This window comes from Melanotaenia boesemani, chromosome 8, assembly GCF_017639745.1.
Source record: "Melanotaenia boesemani isolate fMelBoe1 chromosome 8, fMelBoe1.pri, whole genome shotgun sequence".
Lineage (NCBI taxonomy): Eukaryota > Metazoa > Chordata > Actinopteri > Atheriniformes > Melanotaeniidae > Melanotaenia > Melanotaenia boesemani.
In genome coordinates, this window is record NC_055689.1 from 36298141 (window position 1) to 36319010 (window position 20870).

At 41.9% G+C, this 20870-nt stretch overlaps 1 pseudogene; it reads left to right on the forward strand.

Annotated features, from left to right (window-relative positions):
- The window catches only part of LOC121645115, a 44286-nt pseudogene that overhangs the window by 6103 nt on the left and 17313 nt on the right, over positions 1 to 20870 (forward strand).

Genomic DNA, 20870 nt, shown 5'->3' on the forward strand with positions numbered 1-20870 from the left:
GTTTCTACAGATAACATCATCAGTGAAAAAGAGCAAAAAAAATGGCCATATTTGAAAGAAATTAAATTTCCTCGCATAGATGCTGATGTTGATCTCCTAGTTGGCACCAACGCATCCAAGCTAATGGAACCTTGGAAAATGGTTAACAGCCAGGGTGATGGGCCCTATGCAGTCAAGACCCTACTGGGATGGGTCATAAATGGTGCAGTGGAAGCTTGTAGTGGTTGTGAGAGTGACTGCCCATCAGTTCACACCAATAGGACTGCAGTTGACAGAATTGAGGCATTGTTAACCAGTCAGTTCAACTATGACTTCAATGAAAGGTCTTCTACAGAAGAAGAAGAAATGTCAAGAGAAGATAAGAGATTTTTAGACATTATGGAACGCTCTGCTCATCTTGAGAACGGGCACTATAAGCTTCAACTGCCTTTCAGAAAAGAAAATATCTCAATGCCAAACAACATTTCCATTGCTCGGCAACGCATCTTTGGTCTCAGAAAGAAACTACAGAGGGATGCAAAGTTTTATGAGGAATACGCCAACTTTATTTCAGAAACCATAAATAATTTGCTATGCTGAAAAGGTGCCACAGGATCAGTTAGTGGTGGCAAATGGTAAGGTGTGGTATATACCGCACCATGGTGTATACCATGCTCAGAAACATAAGCTGCGAGTCGTATTCGATTGTGGAGCAGAATACAAAGGGGTTTCACTCAACAGTCAACTTTTGCAAGGCCCAAACTTAACTAGCTCATTGGTAGGGGTTTTGTGGAGGTTTCGGCAAGAACATGTAGCATTAATGGCAGATATAAAGGCTATGTTCCATCAAGTAAAGGTAACTCAGGAACATGTGGATTTTCTGCGCTTTCTGTGGTGGTCTGACGGCAATTTGGAACAAGACTTGGAGGAATTTCGCATGACTGTTCATCTATTCGGAACAGTTTCCTCTCCAAGCTGTGCTTGTTTCGCTCTGAGAAAGACTGCTGAGAGCAACCAGACCAACTTTTTGCCGGAAGTGATTGAAACTGTCAAAAGAAATTTCTATATGGATGACCTTTTCAAGAGCCTGCCTTCTGAGAATGATGCAGTCACTATGGCTAAAGATCTCATAGCCATTTGCAAGTTGTAGAAGTAACGCTACACTGCGTCTAAAGAAATGACTGTGGATTCCAGATTATGTAGAGTAGAATAATCTATGATGTTAATTAATCTACGCATGTTAGTAGAGGTCTAGTAAAGTCTACCTTTAATAAAGCCTGTTTGGTCAGGATGTATTATTAGAGGGGTTATTTTTTCTATTCTTCTGGCCAAAGCTTTGCTAATTATTTTGAGATCTACATTTATTAATGAAATTGGACGGTAACTGGATGGAAGTGTCGGGTCTTTACCTGGTTTTAATAGTAGAGTAATATTGGCTAGGTTCATATTTGAAGGTATTTTTTGTTTCTCCTTTATTTCTAATATCATATTGTAGAAAGTGGGTGCCAACGTTGTCCAGAATTCTTTGTAGAATTCTGCTGGGTAACCATCTGGACCTGGAGCTTTGTTGTTGGACATATGCTGGAGAGCTTCATGGAGTTCGCCAACTGAAAGGGGGGAATCCAAGACCATTTTATTTTCATGTTTTAATTGTGGAAGATTGATGTTACTAAGAAATTTATCAATATTGTCATCTGTTGTAGTTAGTTGTGATGTATATAATGTTTTATAGAATTCTTTGAAAGTGTTATTTATCTTGTCAGGGTCATGGCTGATGTTTCCTTCTGGATCTCTGACAGAGGAGATGGTTGATTTCTCCTTGTTTGTTTTTAACTAATTAGCCAGGAACCTTCCAGATTTGTTGCCATGCTGAAAGTTCTCCAAACAAAGTCACCAAGAATTGCGTCTTTTTATCTATTATTTCATTAAGTTCAAGTTTAGCTTTGCTTATAGCATTTAGTATGTGTTCTTCTGGGGAGACTTGGTAAGCTCCTCTAAGGATTTAATTCTGAGTTCTAACCCTGAAATTCTCAAAGTTTCCTTCTTTTTCTTATGAGAAGAGAAGGAAATTATTTTCCCTCTCATTACTGCTTTTCCTGCTTCCCAAAGAACACTTGCTGAAGTTTCTTGCAAGTTGTTGTTTTCTAGATATAAGGACCATTCTCTTTTAAAGTAGCTGATAAACTCAGGATCTTTAAGTAATGACATATTAAATCTCCAGTTTCTAGTTGCTGGTTTATTGCTATTACTTCTCAGAGTGAATGATACTGGTGCGTGATCACTAATGCTAATAGGATGGATTCTGATTTCTGACACGTCATTCATCAGCGAGCTGCTAGTTAAGAAATAATCTAATCTAGAATAGGAATGGTGAACTGAAGAGAAGAAGGTGTATTCTCTTAGTGTGGGATGGTGAGAGCGCCAAGCATCACAGAGACCAAAATCCTTCATGTACTGTTTTACAGTTTCTGAGGATTTCCAGACTCGATGAGCTCCTGTGGTACTTTGTTTGTCCAGTATAATGTTAAAATCACCTCCTATAATTAATGTGTTATCTGAGTGACCATAGAGGTGAAGAGGGAGTGAAAGAAGGAGGGATCATCTACATTTGGACCAGATATATTTGCGATACATATCTTAACATTTTTAATAGATAATGTAACTATTATAAATCTGCCTTCTGGATCTATGATTGTATTATCTATGTCAAAATTTAACCTTCTATTAATAAGAGTAGCTACTCCTCTCTGCCTAGAATTATAACAAGCTGAATACACGTGTGGAAACTGGGTTGTTGAGAGAAGATCTATTGTTGAGTTTGATAAATGAGTCTCTTGGAGTAATATTATATCTGCTTTCATTTCTTGCAAACGATTAAAAATGTTTAACCTCTTTTCCCTTGTGCCAGCTCCACACACATTCCAAGTGACAAATGTGAGTTCGTTCATGAACGAACCACAGAGATGAGGCAATATGCATATTACTGAAGCGTGTGTGCGTGCATCCCACTGCTTCTCTGCGTGCATGTGTGTCTGCCAGCTGGTTGTGACAGGGATGTATGTGCGCTTGTGCTGTTCTGTGTGTGTTCCTGTGAATCATGAAAAGTGCTGATGTGTATATAATATAATGACAAGTGTTACCGTTAACCGTTAAAGGGTCTGAGAGAAGAAGTGTAAAGAGTGAAAAGAGCGACCGTGCCAAATGAAAAAAGTAATTTAAAAAACGCATCTGTGCTGAGAGCAGTGTAGTGGAGACGGGCAGGGGATTTACTGTTAACTAAATTATCTTTTATGGCAGTTTTAAGGATATAACATGATCTAGTGAGAAAACAGGAAAATTAAGCACATACCAAGTCAGTAGAGCTACGGAGTGATGTCCGGGTCGCGGTACAGCTGTCCATTAATAAATAATTTATCCACCGCGATGACAGCGAGAGCGCCTTCAGTGATGGATTTCCTCCTGATGGGAAATAGAACTTTCTGTCGGTCCAGAATCTCTCTGGGATATCGTTCATTTACTCCGAAGTTGGTTCCGGGAGCTTCAGGTGGGTTTTGATGAAGTTTTTCACCGTGGTCTCGGGGTCCTCCTCCGTCTGCTCTGGAATTCCTGCAAATACCAGGTTCTCTCTCATGCTCCGTGCCTGCAGATCGATCAGAGAAGCTGATTGGATGGAGGCGACGGAGGAAACCAGTTGTGTGTATATATGCTAAGATCTCGCTGAGTCTCGGTAAGTCAGGCAAAAGTCACGTTAACAGAAATGAGGACGTATGAAAAATTGATCTCAAAGTTTTATGAATCGATGTTGGATTTATTTTATTTTAATAATTAAAATTAAAAAATTGGTTTGTCAAGCCCAGCCCATCCATCCGTTCCACCATCCATCCTTATCCGGGATCGGGTTGCGGGGGCAGCTGCCTCAGCAGGGAAACCCAGACTTCCCTCTCCCCGGCACATTCAACAGCTCATCCAGGGGAATCCTGAGGTGTTCCCAGGCCAGCCGAGAGATGTAGTCCGTCCAGCGTGTCCTGGGTCTTCCTTGGGGCCTCTTTCCGGTGGGACGTGCCTGGAACACCTCACCAGGGAGGCGTCCAGGAAGCATCCTAACCAGATGCCCGAACCACCTCATCTGGTTCCTCTGGATGTGGAGGAGCAGCGGCTCTACTCTGAGCCCCTCCCGGATCACCGAGCTTCTCACCCTGTCTCTAAGGGAGAGTCCGGCGACCCTGCGGAGGAAACTCATTTCGGCCGCTTGTACTCGCGATCTTGTTCTTTCACTACCCACAGTCCCCAAACTGAGAAAAACTACCAAGAGTCTGGAACGAGTAAACGTATTAAAAAGTTTATTACAGGAGAAGTTTTTAATAAAGAATTACTTGCAAGTAATGAGAGTGGTCGTCCCGACCCGCTTGAAGTGGAGAGAGACTCTGGGGAGACAAGAGGAAAAACAATAGTTGTACATTTCTGTAGAAAGAATCCTCCTGCCTGAAGACCTTGGGTGGACACACAACTCCAAGAGCTGGCGTCAAACAACCTCACATAGTGTCTCCACCAGAACCAGTCTAAGGGTCTGAGGAAGGACCAGATGAAGGTCATCTTACCCTCGTAGTGAACTTTTAACAGAGCTTGTATATGAAGAGAAGAAACCTTAAAAGAGAATAAAAGCATGAAGAGTAAAAATGTACAATGTAAAAAGTGTAAATGAATATAGTAAAGGAAGTAATTATAGGTCTGATTATAATATTATATATAGAGCATAATAAGTCAAATTTCTTCCACATTGGAAAAAGGGCTTTCATGATGATTTGGAGGCAGTTACATGTGTTTGTAGATGTTCTGCTTCATTTGAGGATTTTAATTGGTTTTTCATTTACTTTAAATGTGTTTTATAAACTCAGTTTGAATGTGTGTTTGTACATTTTAACTGTGCTGTTAAACTCTTTGAAAAGAGATTTTTAGTCTCAGTGAAGCTTGTAATAGTTAAATAAGTAATAATATAAATATTAAGTCCTATTTTTTCTTTTTTAGGAACCCTAGTAATTAACCTAAACTAAAATCTTTCTTCATGTTTTTCATTTGTCCCTTTATCCCTCCAGAGGTTCCACATCAATATGTCTACAAGGTGGATGAAGCTCTTCAAGATGACCAGCAGCTGTGCAACCAGAACTCAAACCTGGACCAGGAGCAACCAGAGTCTGCTCGTATTAAAGAGGAAGAGGAGGAACTCCTCAGCAGTCAGGAGGAAGAGCAGCTTTGGCTGAAGGATGAAACTGATCAGTTTTCAATTCCGGCTGCTCATGAGGAAGATGGTCACAGTGATCCAGAACCAAACAGGGACCATATTCCCTCTTACAGTCCTCCTGCAGACCAACATTCACCTTTACGGGAAAGCATGGTTGAAGACTCAGGACCAACAACGTGTGCAGATACACAGCCAGAAAAGAGCTGTATAACGGAGACAAATGAGAACGTAGGAGAGACCTTTCTGTTAGAAAGTCATTGTAATGAAAGAGATGAGAAACAACATTCCTGCAAGTTCTGTGGGAAACAATTTAAAATTAAAAATAAGTTAACTGTTCATGTAAGAACTCACACAGGAGAGAGACCGTACTTTTGTCAAACATGTGGGAAATGTTTCAATCACCGGGGTGCTTTGGTACGCCACATGAGGATTCACTCAGGAGAGAAGCCGTATTCTTGTCAAACATGTGGGAAATGTTTCAGTCAAAATACTCATTTGGTGAACCACATGACAACTCACACAGCTAAGAAGCTGTATCCTTGTCCAACATGTGGAAAATGTTTCGGTCGCCAGAGTACTTTGGTGAAACACATGAGAATTCACACGGGTGAGAAGCCGTATCCTTGTCCAACATGTGGAAAATGTTTCGGTCGCCAGAGTACTTTGGTGAAACACATGACAACTCATACAGCTGAGAAGCCGTATCCTTGTCCAACATGTGGAAAATGTTTCGGTCGCCAGGATGCTTTGGTGAAACACATGAGAATTCACACAGCTGAGAAGCCGCATCCTTGTCCAACATGTGGAAAATGTTTCAGTCTCAAGAGTACTTTGGTGAAACACATGAGAATTCACACAGGTGAGAAGCCGTATTCTTGTCAAACATGTGGAAAATGTTTCAGTCACAAGAGTACTTTGGTGAAACACATGAGAATTCACACGGGTGAGAAGCCATATTCTTGTCAAACATGTGGAAAATGTTTCCTTCGCCAGGATGCTTTGGTGAAACACATGAGAATTCACACAGCTGAGACAGATAAATAGTAGCATGAAATTACTCATCTAGTTTCATATTGGACGTACTTCTGTGGTACGCAAGGTCCGCTTTACAAATCTCTCATGTCATTAATTTATTTTATAAGTTTTGTGAAGTTGTTGCAGAATTTTGACGTCCTCTGCTGCTGCTTTGTTTCCTGGTCCGCTGCCATATTTTTCCCCTGGCAGACTTTATTTTGCATGTGCAATTCTCAGCAGAGATAAAGAAATAAGACGATGTCTCACTATATATATATATATATATATTAGTGCTGGGCAATGATTAAAATTTTTAATCGCGATTAATCGCATGACATGCTGCGATTAATCGCTTTGTTACGCGCAAAATGTCTCTTTCCTTTAAAAAAAGGCCTACAGCTATAAAAAAGTAATGCTGTAAGTTTTGGTTTACAAACATCAGGGGTCTCCAACCTGCAACTCTGGAGCTGCAAGTGTCTCTCTGAAACTTCCACAATATAAAATAAATACGTGGCTAAAATATTTTTTTAAATCTATCTTTCTTGTAATTAGGTTGGAAACCAGGAACTTTTTTTTCCTTTCTTTTACATAATTTTCCACAAATATCTACATTCCTTAGCAGAAAGTCTGTCTATCCTCTTTTTTTTTATAAAGGTTTTATGTTTTTCTTTATTTTAAAACCTTAAAAATGGAAATAAAATGTGGTTCTTCAAAAATAACAAACATCCTATGGTGGCTCTTCATTAAAAATATATATTAACTTGCCTTTTTGAAAAGTTTCGTAACATTTGCGTCTCTAAAGGAGTCTTATTTAGCTGTCTGAGGAAAAATGGCTCTTTGGATTGGAAAGGCTGCAGACCCCTGCACTAAACACATAAACAGGTTTAGCAGCAGTTTTCAGATAAAATATTTCTTCATATATAAAACCAAATATTTATGAGAAAGAAGGATGAAATCCTCAGGATTTACTAACTAAAAGGTAAAAAGTCAGCAGGATGAATTTAAAGCTGTGAAGCTGCTTCCTTTTAAAGACAGAAGGAACAATATGTGATGAATATCAGCATCAGGTGAACAGACAGAAAGCAGGATGAGAATCTCACAGCTTCTAGATGGTGAGGAGAGAGAAATATTCACAATATGCACAAAAACTTCCATCCATGCTCCTTCAGTGTTTTATTATCCAGATTTCTGGCCTCTAATTTCTCTAAACTTTCATTTTCAGCCTCCGCTACCGGGAGTTAAGGGTTAACATCTCGTTCCGGGTGTAGCGTCAGGTCTGTAGATGTAACTATAAACATGTGTGGTATCCACAGAAAGTCCAGAATCTCAGCTACCAGCTCAGTAAAACCATTTCTATCACCAACAAACACAGTTAAGACAACAAATTATTTAAAGAGCAGCTACACAAAGTCCAAAAAATATGTAAACACAAATGATGTCTCCCCGTGTCCACCCCACGGCATGAACACGAACAAACGACTCCTCTACTGAAAGCTCACATCTCTCAGATTCCACAGCTGGAAGTTTCATCTTAATATGACCAAGATTCACCGAACCAGAGGCAGAAGAAGACCCGATTTATGCTGCACGTTTGTAAAAGTCAGAAAGCATGTCTTACCTTTGCTGTCTTGCATAAATTAAAACCGCATTTATTAAAAAAATAATAATAAAAAAGTTTCCCGTCCAAAAATTACGACATTCTGTCCATCTGCATGTATTTAGACAAAGAGAAACGTCAGTTCTTTTTTTTTTTTATTCCTGTTCGAGACAGAAAACATGTCTTTATTTTAATGAACCCGCTCTCTCCCGATCACGTCAGACGCACCGCTGCAGCAGGGAAGAGAGACATGGACGCCATGTTTCTGTCATCAAAGCCAGCGGCTCGATTAAAAAAATAAAATTAACGCGCGATTAAAAAAATTAACGGCGTTAATTAAGTGTTACGTTAACGTGTTAACGTGCCCAGGATTAACATATATATATATATATATATGTGTATGTGTGTGTGTGTGTGTGTGTGTGTGTGTGTATACACAATAAATACCTGATAATAATGAACCAGGCTTTTGAGCAAACAGACATATCATCTTGAGACCAGTGAGCGTCACAGAGCAGCAAACTGTCCTTTAATGAAGTTTCATTTTTTACATTTTTATTCTCTTGCTGTTACAGGACGTTTTATTTTTAAATTGAGTAAAATAATTTTTGGTTCTTTGCCTGTAGGAAAATACTTGAAATTGCTATTTTTTCATTTATTTGATTATTAATGTTGTTTTCTAGGAAATAACTTGTAGACTCCGTTAGTTCCAGGTTCAGTATGTGCAATAAGGTGATTTAAATGAGTTTTAAATATTGAACCAGGCGGCCCTCAACTTGTTCCAGTTTTTTCATTTTGGTCCACTGTGTGTTTGAGTTTGACGCCCCTGATCTAAATGATGATTTAAGAGCCTCAACAGAAGTCAGACAGCTGAGAAGCGGATTCCTGTAAAATGAGAGATGAAGAAATATGGCACCTGTATACTGATTTTGATCTGAGGAAGAGAGCACATCATTTATAAATTTAAGTAGAGCAGTAGTTGTTGAGTAGCCAGACCGAAAGCCTGAATGATTGGGTGATAAGATATCAAAATGATTAAGATAATTGGTTAGTTGATGGAAGATCAGTTTTTTTAAATAATTTGGTGATGGCACATAAAATAGAAATAGGTCGGTAATTACTTACATCAGTGTGATCACCACCTTTGAATAGGGGTGTTATCCTTGCAGTTTTCCAGATAAGAGGAATAGAGCATGTAATTATGGATAAATTAAATAGATCTGTTAATGGGTAAACAAGTACGCTGGATCCAAGTTTAAGAAATTTAACTTCTAGGCCATCAGGACCCACACTACTGTTATTTTTATGTTCATTACCTGCTTGTTGAACATGTGAGTAAGAAAACTGGGTGAAGGAGAATGATCCCTCCGGCACTGCTCTGTTTAAAGGACCAGTGAAAGATAAATAGCTAGTGTTGTCTGAGTGTTGTCCACTACTTATGGAGGAGAATGATGATTGAAAACTTCAGAGATCAAGTGAGGGTCGGATATTACACTATTATTAACATTGACACAGTTAGGTACGGTTTTTCTGGACCTATTAAGAAGTTGATCCAATTTATTCCAAAGTAATTTGGGGTTCTTATGATTTGGGTGAAGGCTTCCTTATAATAATTTGACCTGGCATCCCTAGTTTGTGTTTTGGAGTGATTTCTAAGCTGACGGTATCTCTCCCAATCAGCTGGTTCTTTAGAGCTCCTATACTTAGTCCAAGCTTGGTCTCTTTGTTTGTAAAGGTTAATTAAATCAGAACGAACCCATGGAAGATGTCTTCTTTTAACATGAATAGTTTAGAAAGAAGCATGTTTATCAATGACCTTCACTTCAGAATGGAAGAATTCCCATGCATCTGTGACGTAGGGCATCAACTGAAATCTAGTCCAGGTAATGTTAGCAAGGTCAGTCAGGAGAAGCTCCGTATTTATATTTTTATATTGTCTTACATTAATATATCCAGGTGGGAGTTTTGATCTTCCATACACAAAACACTATTAAATGGTGACTGAAGCAGTTACACCGGATGTAATTATTCTCTCTGGATTTCAGACTAGTATCCAGTCTATTAACGTTGAGGGAAGGTGGTGGACTCTGGTAGGTTCATTAATTAACTGTGTGAGGTTGGCACTAGCTACTAGATGTCTATCACTGGCAGATGAACGATGGAGCCAGTTACTATTGAAGTCTCCCAGAATAATCAGCTCACTGTTGTTTTTGAAAGAATTGACTGTTGACGTTATATTTTTCATAGTATCAGAAGAAGAAGAGGGAGATCTATAAATATTCAAAATTATTATTATGTTCTATTGTGGAAAAGTTGGAGATGGAACAGAATAAAAAGTTGATCATTAAAAAAGAAGAAGAAACTTTGCATCAAGGGAAGATCAATACACCAGAAATGTAGAACAAGGTCCTGAATTACATCTGGCCCATAACATGTATGTATATAGAAATATATGTATATTTGTATATATGTGGTTATATTTTGGGTAAATGGTGACGTCTGTCTTACTCTACTCTCCTAACACTGCTGATTCACTCTGCATCATTGTCTATAAAACCTTATAGGTTTGAGATTTGATTTGTTTAGGTGGAAATATAAACTCTGCTTTTCAGTGCTCTGCAACCTCTGCTTGGTTTTCTTCATTTTATCTTCTCTATAACACATTTTAAAACATTTTCTATTCTTTCCAAAGCTCTATGAAGCACATTGTTGGTGAGTTTTTCTATTAGAATAATTAGTGTTTGCAGCTGGAACCACAGAGACTCTGATAAAACAGGAATGAGCAGAATCCATCTGATATGAAGCTGTGGTCTGAATACCACTTCCCTCCTCTTTGAAGAGTAGTCAGATATCTGTGTTCAGGTTTTTGTACAGCCTCTTCTACACTTTGTATCACTGTGTTTCTAGAGCACAGTAGTAGAGAGCTGTGTCTGCCAGGGTTAGCTCGCTGATGGTCAGGCTGGTTGTTGTAGACGATGTTTCTGAGGAATATCGCTTATGCTCTCCACCTGTGCTGAACAACTTGGTCCGATTTTTAACTACATTTTTAATCTGTCATTTTCTCAGCAGAAGGTTCCTCTTACATGGAAACAGGCCACCATAGTTCCTGCTGCCAAAGTTAAACATCCCAGAACCTTGAATGATTTCAGGCCCATTGCTCTGACGTCTTTGGTCATGAAAGCATTTGAGAAACTGGTTAAAGCTGAACTCCTGAATAGGACAGAACATTTGCTCGATCCCCTACAGTTTGCTTATAGGTCCGGGAGGGGGGTCCAGGATGCCACCTTAACTCTGCTGAACTATATCTTCAAGCACCTGGAGAGCTCTCACCATCATGCTAGATTGCTGTTTGTTGACTTCTCCTCTGCTTTCAATACTATTCAACCCCATCTGCTTATTCAGAGACTAATCGATAATTTTAGTCTGGATGGTAACATAGTTGGTTGGATTTTGGATTTCTTAACATATAGAACCCAGAGAGTCAGAGTAAATGAACATTTCTCTGACATATCTGTAACATCCACCGGCTCACCGCAAGGTTGCGTCCTCTCTCCCCTGCTGTACATTCTGTACACCAACAGCTGTTGTAGCACGTTTGACAATCATCACATCCTGAAATTTGCTGATGATACAGTTATTTTAAGCTTGTTGAACAGTACAGAAACCTCTCATGGTCCTGTAGCTGATTATTTCTTAAAGTGGTGCCAGGAGTCATTTTTAACCTTAAATGTAGCCAAGACAAAAGACATGTGCATCGATTTCAGACGAACGCGTCCCTCTCCTGTTGGCACAGTCGTGGATGGTCAAGAGGTAGAAATTGTGGAGTCATATAAGTATTTAGGGACCACAATAGACAGTAAATTGACATTTGAGAGCAACACTGACACGATCTACAAGAAATGTCAGCAGCGTATATTTTGTCTGAGGAAACTCGCAAAATTCCAGGTGGACTCCTCCCTGATGACCATGTTTTACCGTACTTTTATTGAGTCTGTCATGACTTTCTCTTTCATTTGTTGGTTTTCATCTTTGAGTGTAAAACAGAAAAATGTTCTCAGTAAGGTTGTTCATGTCTGTGGAAAAATATCTGGAAGTGCTCAAGAAACTTTGCAGAATCTGTATAACAGACAGCTGCTTAAGAAAGCAGAATCTATCCTGTCTGACAGCTCACATCCATTACATCATCAGTTTCAGTTTCTTCCATCTGGCTCATTGCTTAGACTTCCATTAGCAAAGACTAACAGATATAAACATTCCTTTGTTCCTTCTGCTATCTCTATCCTCAATTCCAGGAGGAAAAGGTAGCTGCCTAGAGTCTTGAATGAATGAAATTTTTATTGTTCTTATTGATTATACTCGTTTTTAACTTTCTTATATATGTTATTTGTGTTGCTTCTCTGCTGTACAACCAATTGCCTCCTCGGGGGACAAATAAAGTGATTGATTGATTGATTGATTGATTGATATCAGGAATGTATTCACCTGTGTAGCCTTTTGCTCCTTTATAGAGTATAAACTGAGGAGCCTGAAGGTCAGAATGATGTTTGTACCAGTAAAGATAAATGTCACTATAACCTGTCTGATATGTGCATGTGAGTGTGAGAGGTCGTCCTTCTCTTCCACTGACTTCATCTTGATCAGGAGAGATTGTGTCTGCAGCTTTTAGTCCTGGAAAAAGTAGAGAAAATGAAGCCATCAGACTAACATTGTCCATGAGGCTGAGAGGAGAAGACAGTGGAAAATGTCTCCTGTACAGTGTTACTCTGTGGACATTCACAACTAAATCAACTGTAGAACTCTGTCAGTTCAATTTACAAGATGATCCAAAGATGATTTTCATTCTATCAGAGCAAAGAAAGCAGAAAAGTAGTGAAATGCAGTCTGTATATGTGGTTAATGCAGCAGCTTCAAGCAAACTTTAATCCCTGTTCTTAAACTCACCTAGAATGTGAGATAGAAGCAAAAAGAGGTAAAGCAACATGTCTTTGGAGTTCTTAAAGCCAGACACACAGCAGATGAACAATGTTCTTCCACTGCAGTAGAATGAGGAAGAAATAATGTCATTGGATGAGCTGAAGTTCAGTGGGCGGGGCCATGATGTTTTCAGTTCAGCTCAACCAATCAGATTGTTTCCTGCTTCCACAGCAGCTCTGTCTCTGTCTCTGATCTTTACTGCTTCATTTCTCTCTTGTCTTTGTCATCAGTCCAATGACTCAACAATCAGAGCTTTAACAGTGTGTGAGGCCCTCTAGTGGACGTTGTGGAGTTTTGCGTTGTCTTTGCTCCAAAGGTTTTTGTACAGAGTTTTGCTGCTTCCTGTCACTGTGGGCTGCAGAACACAGTAGTACACAGCAGAGTCAGACACTGCAGCAGAGGAGATCTCCAGATCCAGTTGTTTCTTATCTGCACTCACTTTAAAAGACAGTCCAGGAACTGAAGGAGATATTTTTGATCCTGTTCCAAAGTGAGAGATCAGGAACTCCGGTGGTTTTCCTGGATATTGTCGATACCAGAAGAAATAATCCTGTCCAGTTGGTGTTTTAGAGTAAGTGTAGGACAGAGTAACAGAGCTTCCTTCTAAACTGGACTCTTCATTCTTGACTGCAGTGAGTTCTTCACAGCTGACACCTAAAGGAAGAGAGAAGTCAAATAACTGAAGAAGAAGCAGAAAATCCAGAAATGGATGTTTTAAAGAAGCAAACAAACCTGTTAGAATGACTAGAAACAGCAGAGTGAATCCAAATGTCTGCAAAGACAGCATGTTGAATAAAGGTGATGTTTGTGGTTTGTGTGTTGAACTGTGTTGAATGTGGAAGTTTGTGTCTCTTCTATAGTTCAGTAACAGCTCAGCTCCTCCCTGAATCTCTCCGTCTCCTCTTTCATCTGTAGTTTCTCTTCTCTCAGTTACTCTTCCTCCTGGTTAACTGTCTGGCTGCTTCATCTTCATCACTCTGATCTCAGGAGCTTAGATGTGTTATTGATGTAGAACAGGGTCCTCATTTATTCATCATGTTTATGCACAGATCTGTGCACGTTTAGTGCACGAGGACATTTTCCTGCAAAGTGTTGAATTTACCAACTTGTTGTGATTCTTGGAAATGTTCATGTAAGATCAGCTCTGACCATTCATACACACATATTCTAGTAAGAAAGTAAAGTTTATTTATTGAGTCCTTTTACAGTCAGAAAGAGCTGCAGGTAAAGAGTGAAACAGACCCGAAAACTGAGTCCCATCATCACCAATAAAAGATCAAATAAGAGACAATAAAATAAAAATACGTACCTACGAGAGCTGAAAAGAAGCAAATCACAGCCAGTGTTTCCATGTTTCCAGAGGAGAAATGGTGGACCTGGAGTTCAGGATGAATTATCTGTGAGAGGTTTTGTGTTTGGTCTGATGTTCACAGCTGCAGTCAAGCAGTAGGAGGAGACTCATGAACTTGAGCTGCTTTTCTGCTCAGCACAGTTCTAGTTTTATCTGAGTTAGTGCAGCATTTCTGTCAGCTCAAACCAGTCTGACATAAAGACTGATTACCACAGAGCTCTACAGCCTGGAGAGGAGAAAGTGTGTCATCCTGCAGGTGTCTGAAAAAAGCTGAGAGAAAACCATAATCACTTTAAATTATTACCTCCCCCAAAGCAGAGGTCATGTTTTCAGCAGCGTTGCGTTGTCTGTTTTCTGTTAGCAGCATAACAAAAAAAATGGAGAGATTTTGGTTAAATTTTCTGGAAATGTCAAAAATAGAAAGGAAACAAGTGATTAGATTTTGGGGGTGATCTGGATCAGGATCCAGGATTTTCTTCTTTTTCTAGGGATAAGTTTACCATCAGATTCTGGCTCAAAGTTAATGTCTAAAATCACTGGGAACACATTACAATGGCTTGGTGGAGGTCTGTGGTCTCTGAGTGCTTTTAGGTTTTATTTATACATTCAGATTAGCTCTCAAACGTCTTGTAATTGGACAAAGAATAAATTCCTATAAAGGGTTAAACATTAGTTTCTGACGTCATTGGTGTATATAATTAAATCATATTTAGGTAAGTACTACGGTACATTTAGAAGTTAAATTATATTTAAGTAAGTACATTTAAGTAAGTAATGTTTCCAATACAAAGCGGAATAAAAGGTTGACTTCCTCTTCTGCTGCCGGAACTTCCCAGTGTGACACCAACCGGAAGTAAACAAGCCGCTAGCAGCATCGTTAGCTTTCCTCGTGTGAGGACGGAGCAGGAAGACGGTTGTGTTGTCGTCTCTCAGCTGAATATTTCAGTGTTTCAGCAACAATGTCTTCAGTTCAGCATCTGAGAGAGTTTATCAGCGAGCGACTAACTGCTGCTGCTGAAGAAATATTCACAGAGTTTGAAAAAACCATCGTCCAGTACGAAGAAGAGATCGATCGTCAGCGCAGGCTGCTGGATATCACCTGGAATCCACAGATAAAGTTAATCAGAACAGGTATGAAACACTGGGATGGTCTGAATGAACTAACACATGGACTCATGGAGGATCCTGATCAGAGCTCTACGGTACATTTAGTTTAGATTTATTTGCTTTATTTGTCAGGGACCATGTAGAAAACCTGATCCACAAGGTAAAGATGCTCTGTAGCAGATTCCAGCGTTCTCACTAATTCCCATCTGTAGTCCACGTGGCAGCATTTAGTTTTAGACTGAGAGGAAAATGATGCTGCAGCTGCAGTTTCAGGCAGAAACACTAAGAGAGACGCTGAGATGCCACTGTGGGCTGGTTGCAGACGTTTCACATCTCTACCACCCCAATGCAGATATTTGCAGGGACGTAGTTAGCAGGAAATAATAGAAGCTTTTCACTGTACTTCAACACTTCTTTCTTTCTACGTTTTTACTGACATGTTTCTGTAGTTACCGTCATGTGTTGCTGCTACTAAGAACTTCATGGGTAAATCCAGAGTAATTATGAAGCTGTTGAACAGTAGTTTCCTCGTATTTACCCATTTGAACTAGCTGCAGTTACCGGGTAAGTAAGTGAACTTCACATGTTCTTACTGGGTAAATACCTAAAACTGACTGATAATTTGGTCCTTTCAGGAAAAAAGCTTCATTTTCATCTTTATTTGGGGAAGATGATGTTCCCATTTAAAATGAGTGTGTTTTGTAGTGATGGGACTTATGGCTCTTTGAAACGAGTCGTTCATTCGGGAGTCGTCACTTCAAAGAGTCGTTCAAAAGACTGGTTCTTTTATGTTTTGCATTATTTTAAAAGAGCAGTGTTTTAATCCTAAAATAAAACATTACAATTTAAGGCATATTAAACATATTAAACTTTTCCATGCAGCAGCCCACCTGTGGAGGTCTGTTTGGTCCAGCAGGACCCACCAAAGATTTCATGCAGTAAAATAAGCCAACAAGCAGATTTCCAGCCAGATAAACATACTGATGAAGTCACAAAGTCTCCTCATCAGCTTTAACCTGGACTAAGAAAATGTTCCTCATTGGCCCAGTTTACAGCTGTTTCTGAGCTGGACCAGGACAGATGTGGACAGATGTGGACGGTAGCCTACGTGTACAGACTAGTTTAGCTGAGCAGCAGCAGTACTGAAATATCCACCTGTCACTTTAACACAGCACATAAAATGAACTGGTATTTTCTCTGTGGTAGCAGGAAATCCCATATAGACCCTGTATGTCCAAGGCTGGAATAACCAGTAGCTTTTATGTTTGGGCTGATGGGAGATGGAACAGTACAGCAACAAACCAGGTGGTTGTTTGCAGTTGCACCAAAAACCATGTGATATGATCGCTGTGACACCGTTCCAGGTCACATTATTGGTTTTCCTGCACACTTTACAAAAAGCTTCCCGATCGTTCCCCATGACCGGCTAAAGCCGGTCTTTAAATGCCGGGTCAGCGAGCCAAAGTTGTGGGACGGAACGTGGCTTGCTAGCATCAACATACTAGAGCTGTTCCGACACCACGCATGCACACAACAGGTCGGACAGCAGAACCGATCGAGGCTTTCAATGCCGGCCCAGGTCCTGCCGTCCTGCTCACACGTATATATCAGGACTGGATGTCGTCACTAATTTCCTGAATCAATTCCATTCACAACAACCTATTTCAATTCAATTTCGATTAAATCTGATTTGATATCGATTCATTTATACCTGATTATGTAACACCACCTGTTTTTCTTCAATATTAAAGATGATCTCAGTTAACTTTTTAATATATAAAACACTGAGTTCATCTACTTGTCAATCAAAATCAGTTATCTGGCAGTAATCAGATTACTGTAATAATCTTATTTTATTTTAATAATTAAAATAAAAAAATTGGTTTGTCAAACCCAGCCCATCCATCCGTTCCTCCATCCATCCTTATCCGGGGTCGGGTTGTGGGGGCAGCTGCCTAAGCAGGGAAACCCAGACTTCCCTCTCCCCGGCACATTCATCAGCTCATCCAGGGGAATCCTGAGGTGTTCCCTGGCCAGCCGAGAGATGTAGTCCATCCAGCGTGTCCTGGGTCTTCCTCGGGACTTCTTTCCGGTGGGACGTGCCTGGAACACCTCACCAGGGAGGCGTCCAGGAAGCATCCTAACCAGATGCCCGAGCCACCTCATCTGGCTCCTCTGGATGTGGAGGAGCAGCGGCTCTACTCTGATCCACTCCCGGACCACCGAGCTCCTCACCCTATCTCTAAGGGAGAGCCCGGCCACCCTGTGGAGAAAACTCATTTCGGCCGCTTGTACTCGCGATCTTGTTCTTTCGGTCACTACCCACAGTCCCCAAACTGAGAAAAACTACCAAGAGTCTGGAACGAGTAAAAGTACAAAAAAGTTTATTTTTTTGGAACCCTAGTAATTACCCTAAACTAAAATCTTTCTTCATGTTTTTCATTTGTCCCTTTATCCCTCCAGAGGTTCCACATCAATATGTCTACAAGGTGGATGAAGCTCTTCAAGATGACCAGCAGCTGTGCAACCAGAACTCAAACCTGGACCAGGAGCAACCAGAGTCTGCTCGTATTAAAGAGGAAGAGGAGGAACTCCTCAGCAGTCAGGAGGAAGAGCAGCTTTGGCTGAAGGATGAAACTGTGAAATTTCAACAGCTCATCCAGGGGAATCCCGAGGCGTTCCCAGGCCAGCCGAGAGATGTCGTCCGTCCAGCATGTCCTGGGTCTTCCCCGCGGCCTCCTCCAGATGGGACATGCCCGAACACCTCATCAGGGAGGCGTCCTGGAGGTATCCTGACTAGTAGGGCTGCATAATTAATCAGATTTTGATCGTGATCATGATTTGGTGGCCACAGTTAAATTCACTTGATCGTCAACGATATTTACATTCAGAGTGCGGATCTGCTGCATCTCTGATCACGTACATTCTCACCCTGTAGTTTGCCAACCACCAGGGGTTGAACCCAAGGCCAAAGCTTCATTAAGCTGCCTAAATAACAAGGGCACAGTGGCACACCCCTTTTACAGTCGGTAGCTGGTTGTAGTCAGTGTTGCCAACGTAGCGACTTCACCGCTATATTTAGCGATGTTACCTCTTTTTTTTTTCTTTTTTTTACCGTGTCCTGTCCAGCATCCTAACATACAGAACGGTGGTCGGTGTGCCATATTTTGCTTGACATATTTGCTCTACCAAGGTAGACATGTTGTATACATGGCTCCCTTGATATTTTTATTATATTTATATTACTCCTGTCTGCCCACCCACAGCCCATCCCCCCGAGGCCCTAAATGTATATTGATGTCTAGGTTGTGATTAAAATCTAGTGGGGCAGGAAGTCGCAGGAGTCCACCGGGGATCCCACAATGGGGACCCCTCAGCCAAGCCCACTGCCTCCACTCGCCCCACAGTGCCCTATGTGTGGTGTGTATGATGTGGGGTGGCGGGGGAGGAGAGGGGCTCGGAGAGGGGCACAACCAGGAGAGAGATCTCTCTCCCAAGCAGCCAACTCCTTAGCTGGCTGCTGTAGGCGCCCCACCTCCCCAAGACCACCCGAGGGCCGAAGGGCAAAGCCCCGGCCCAGCCAAGAGTCCAACGCACCAGCACCCCAAACGCCCACCCATCCTTGGCAGCCAACGCCACCACACCAGGGGACCAGAGAGCCCCAGGTTGCACACACATATCCTGGTTGGGCCCAAGGCACAACGCCCCCATCCACCCAGCCCATGGCGGGAGGAGAGTGAGCAAGAAGGAGAGCAGACTCCACCCCCCATGAGCCCTAACCCCCACCAGGACCCCGCTGCCCCCCCCCACCCCTTCCTTCGTCCCTACGGACACATCGTAATATCAGCCCGACTCCGGTGGCATGCCATGTGGGACCAACACCCCCCCACCCCCATCCCCCAAGAGTCCCGGGGGGCATGGTCAAATGCCTTCTCCAAGTCCACAAAGCACATGTAGATTGGTTAAGCAAACCACCATGCTTCGTCCGAGACCCTTAAGAGGGTGTATAGCTGGTCCACTGTTCCACTATCGGGACGAAAACCACACTGCTCCTCCTCAGTCCGAGGGTCGACTATCAGACAGATCCTGCTCTACAGGACCCCTGAATAGACCTTACCAGGGATGCTGTGGAATGTGAGTTGGAGCACACCCTCAGGTCCCCCTTTTTGAAGAGGGGGACCACCACCCCAATCTGCCAGTCCAGGGGATCTCTCCCAGATGTCCACATAATGCTGCAGAGGCGTGTCAACCAAGACAGCCCTACAGCATCCAGAGCCTTAATGAATTTTGAGTGGACCTCATCCACCCCCTGGGTCCCTGTCACTGAGGAGCTTTTTACCACCTCAGCGACCTCATCGCCAGAGATAAGAGAGCCAAGGCCAGGGTCCCCAGACTCTGCTTCCCCATCACAAAACATGTTGGAGGTATTGAGGAGGTCTTTGAAGTATTCCCTCTACCGACTCACAACGTCCCGAGTCGAGGTCAGCAGCCCCCCATCCCCACTGTACACAGTGTTGATGGAACACTGCTTTCCCCTGCTGAACCATCGGATGGTGGATCAGAATCTTCTCAAAGCCATCCAGAAGTCATTCTCCAGGGCCTTTCCCAACTCCTCTCATTCCCGAGTTCTTGCCTTAGCGACCACCAATGCCGCGTCCTGCTTAGCCTGCAAATACCCATCAGCTTCCTCTGGAGTCCCGCAGGCCAAAACGGCCAGATAAGACTCCTTCTTCAGCTTGACAGCATCCCTCCCTACTGGTGTCCACCAGTGAGTTAGGGATTACCTCCACGACAGGCACTGATGACCTTACGCCCACAGCTCCAGTTGACCACCTCAGCAATAGAGGCACGGAACACAGCCCACTCGGACTCAATGTCCCGTGCCTCACCTGGGACATGGTTGAAGCTCTGTAGGAGAAGTGAGTTAAAAATCTTTCTGCCAGGAGACTCCGCCAGACGTTCCCAGCAGACACTCACAACAGGTTTGGGTCTGCCAGGCCTGACCGGCATCCTCCCCCACCATCTAAGCCAACTCACCACCAGCTGGTGATCAGTTGACAGCTCCACCCCTCTCTTCACCTGAGTGGTATTCTGAAATGCCACTCTGTACATAATCACAAACAACAGTCAGGACCCGTCCCCCCACCTGAGGGTGGAGGGAGGCTACCCTTTCGTCCACCGAGGTAAACTCCAATGTACAGGTGCCAGTGGGGGGGCACAATGAGCATGCTCACACCTGCTTGGCACCTCCTACTGGGAGCTACTTCAGAATGGAAGTGAGTCCAACCCTTCTCGAGGACACTGGGTCCAGAGCCCAAGACGTTAGCCTTTGCTGTATTTTTTACAGTAAATTACCACAAAAGGCCCAATAAACTTACCTTAAAAAATTTCTGCAGTTAGTTACTGTAATTTGCTTTGCATTATGGGTATAGTGCTATTATTTACAGTAACTTACTGTATTTTTTTAAATTACGGTAATTTACTGCTCAAACATTGGCAGTAGTGCTGCTGTAACTAGCCTATATGGTTTGATTTGAATGGTGTTTATGTATTTTTTATTGTTTTAGTGGTGGTTGCAATAATACATTACATTTTAACTTTCACTGCCA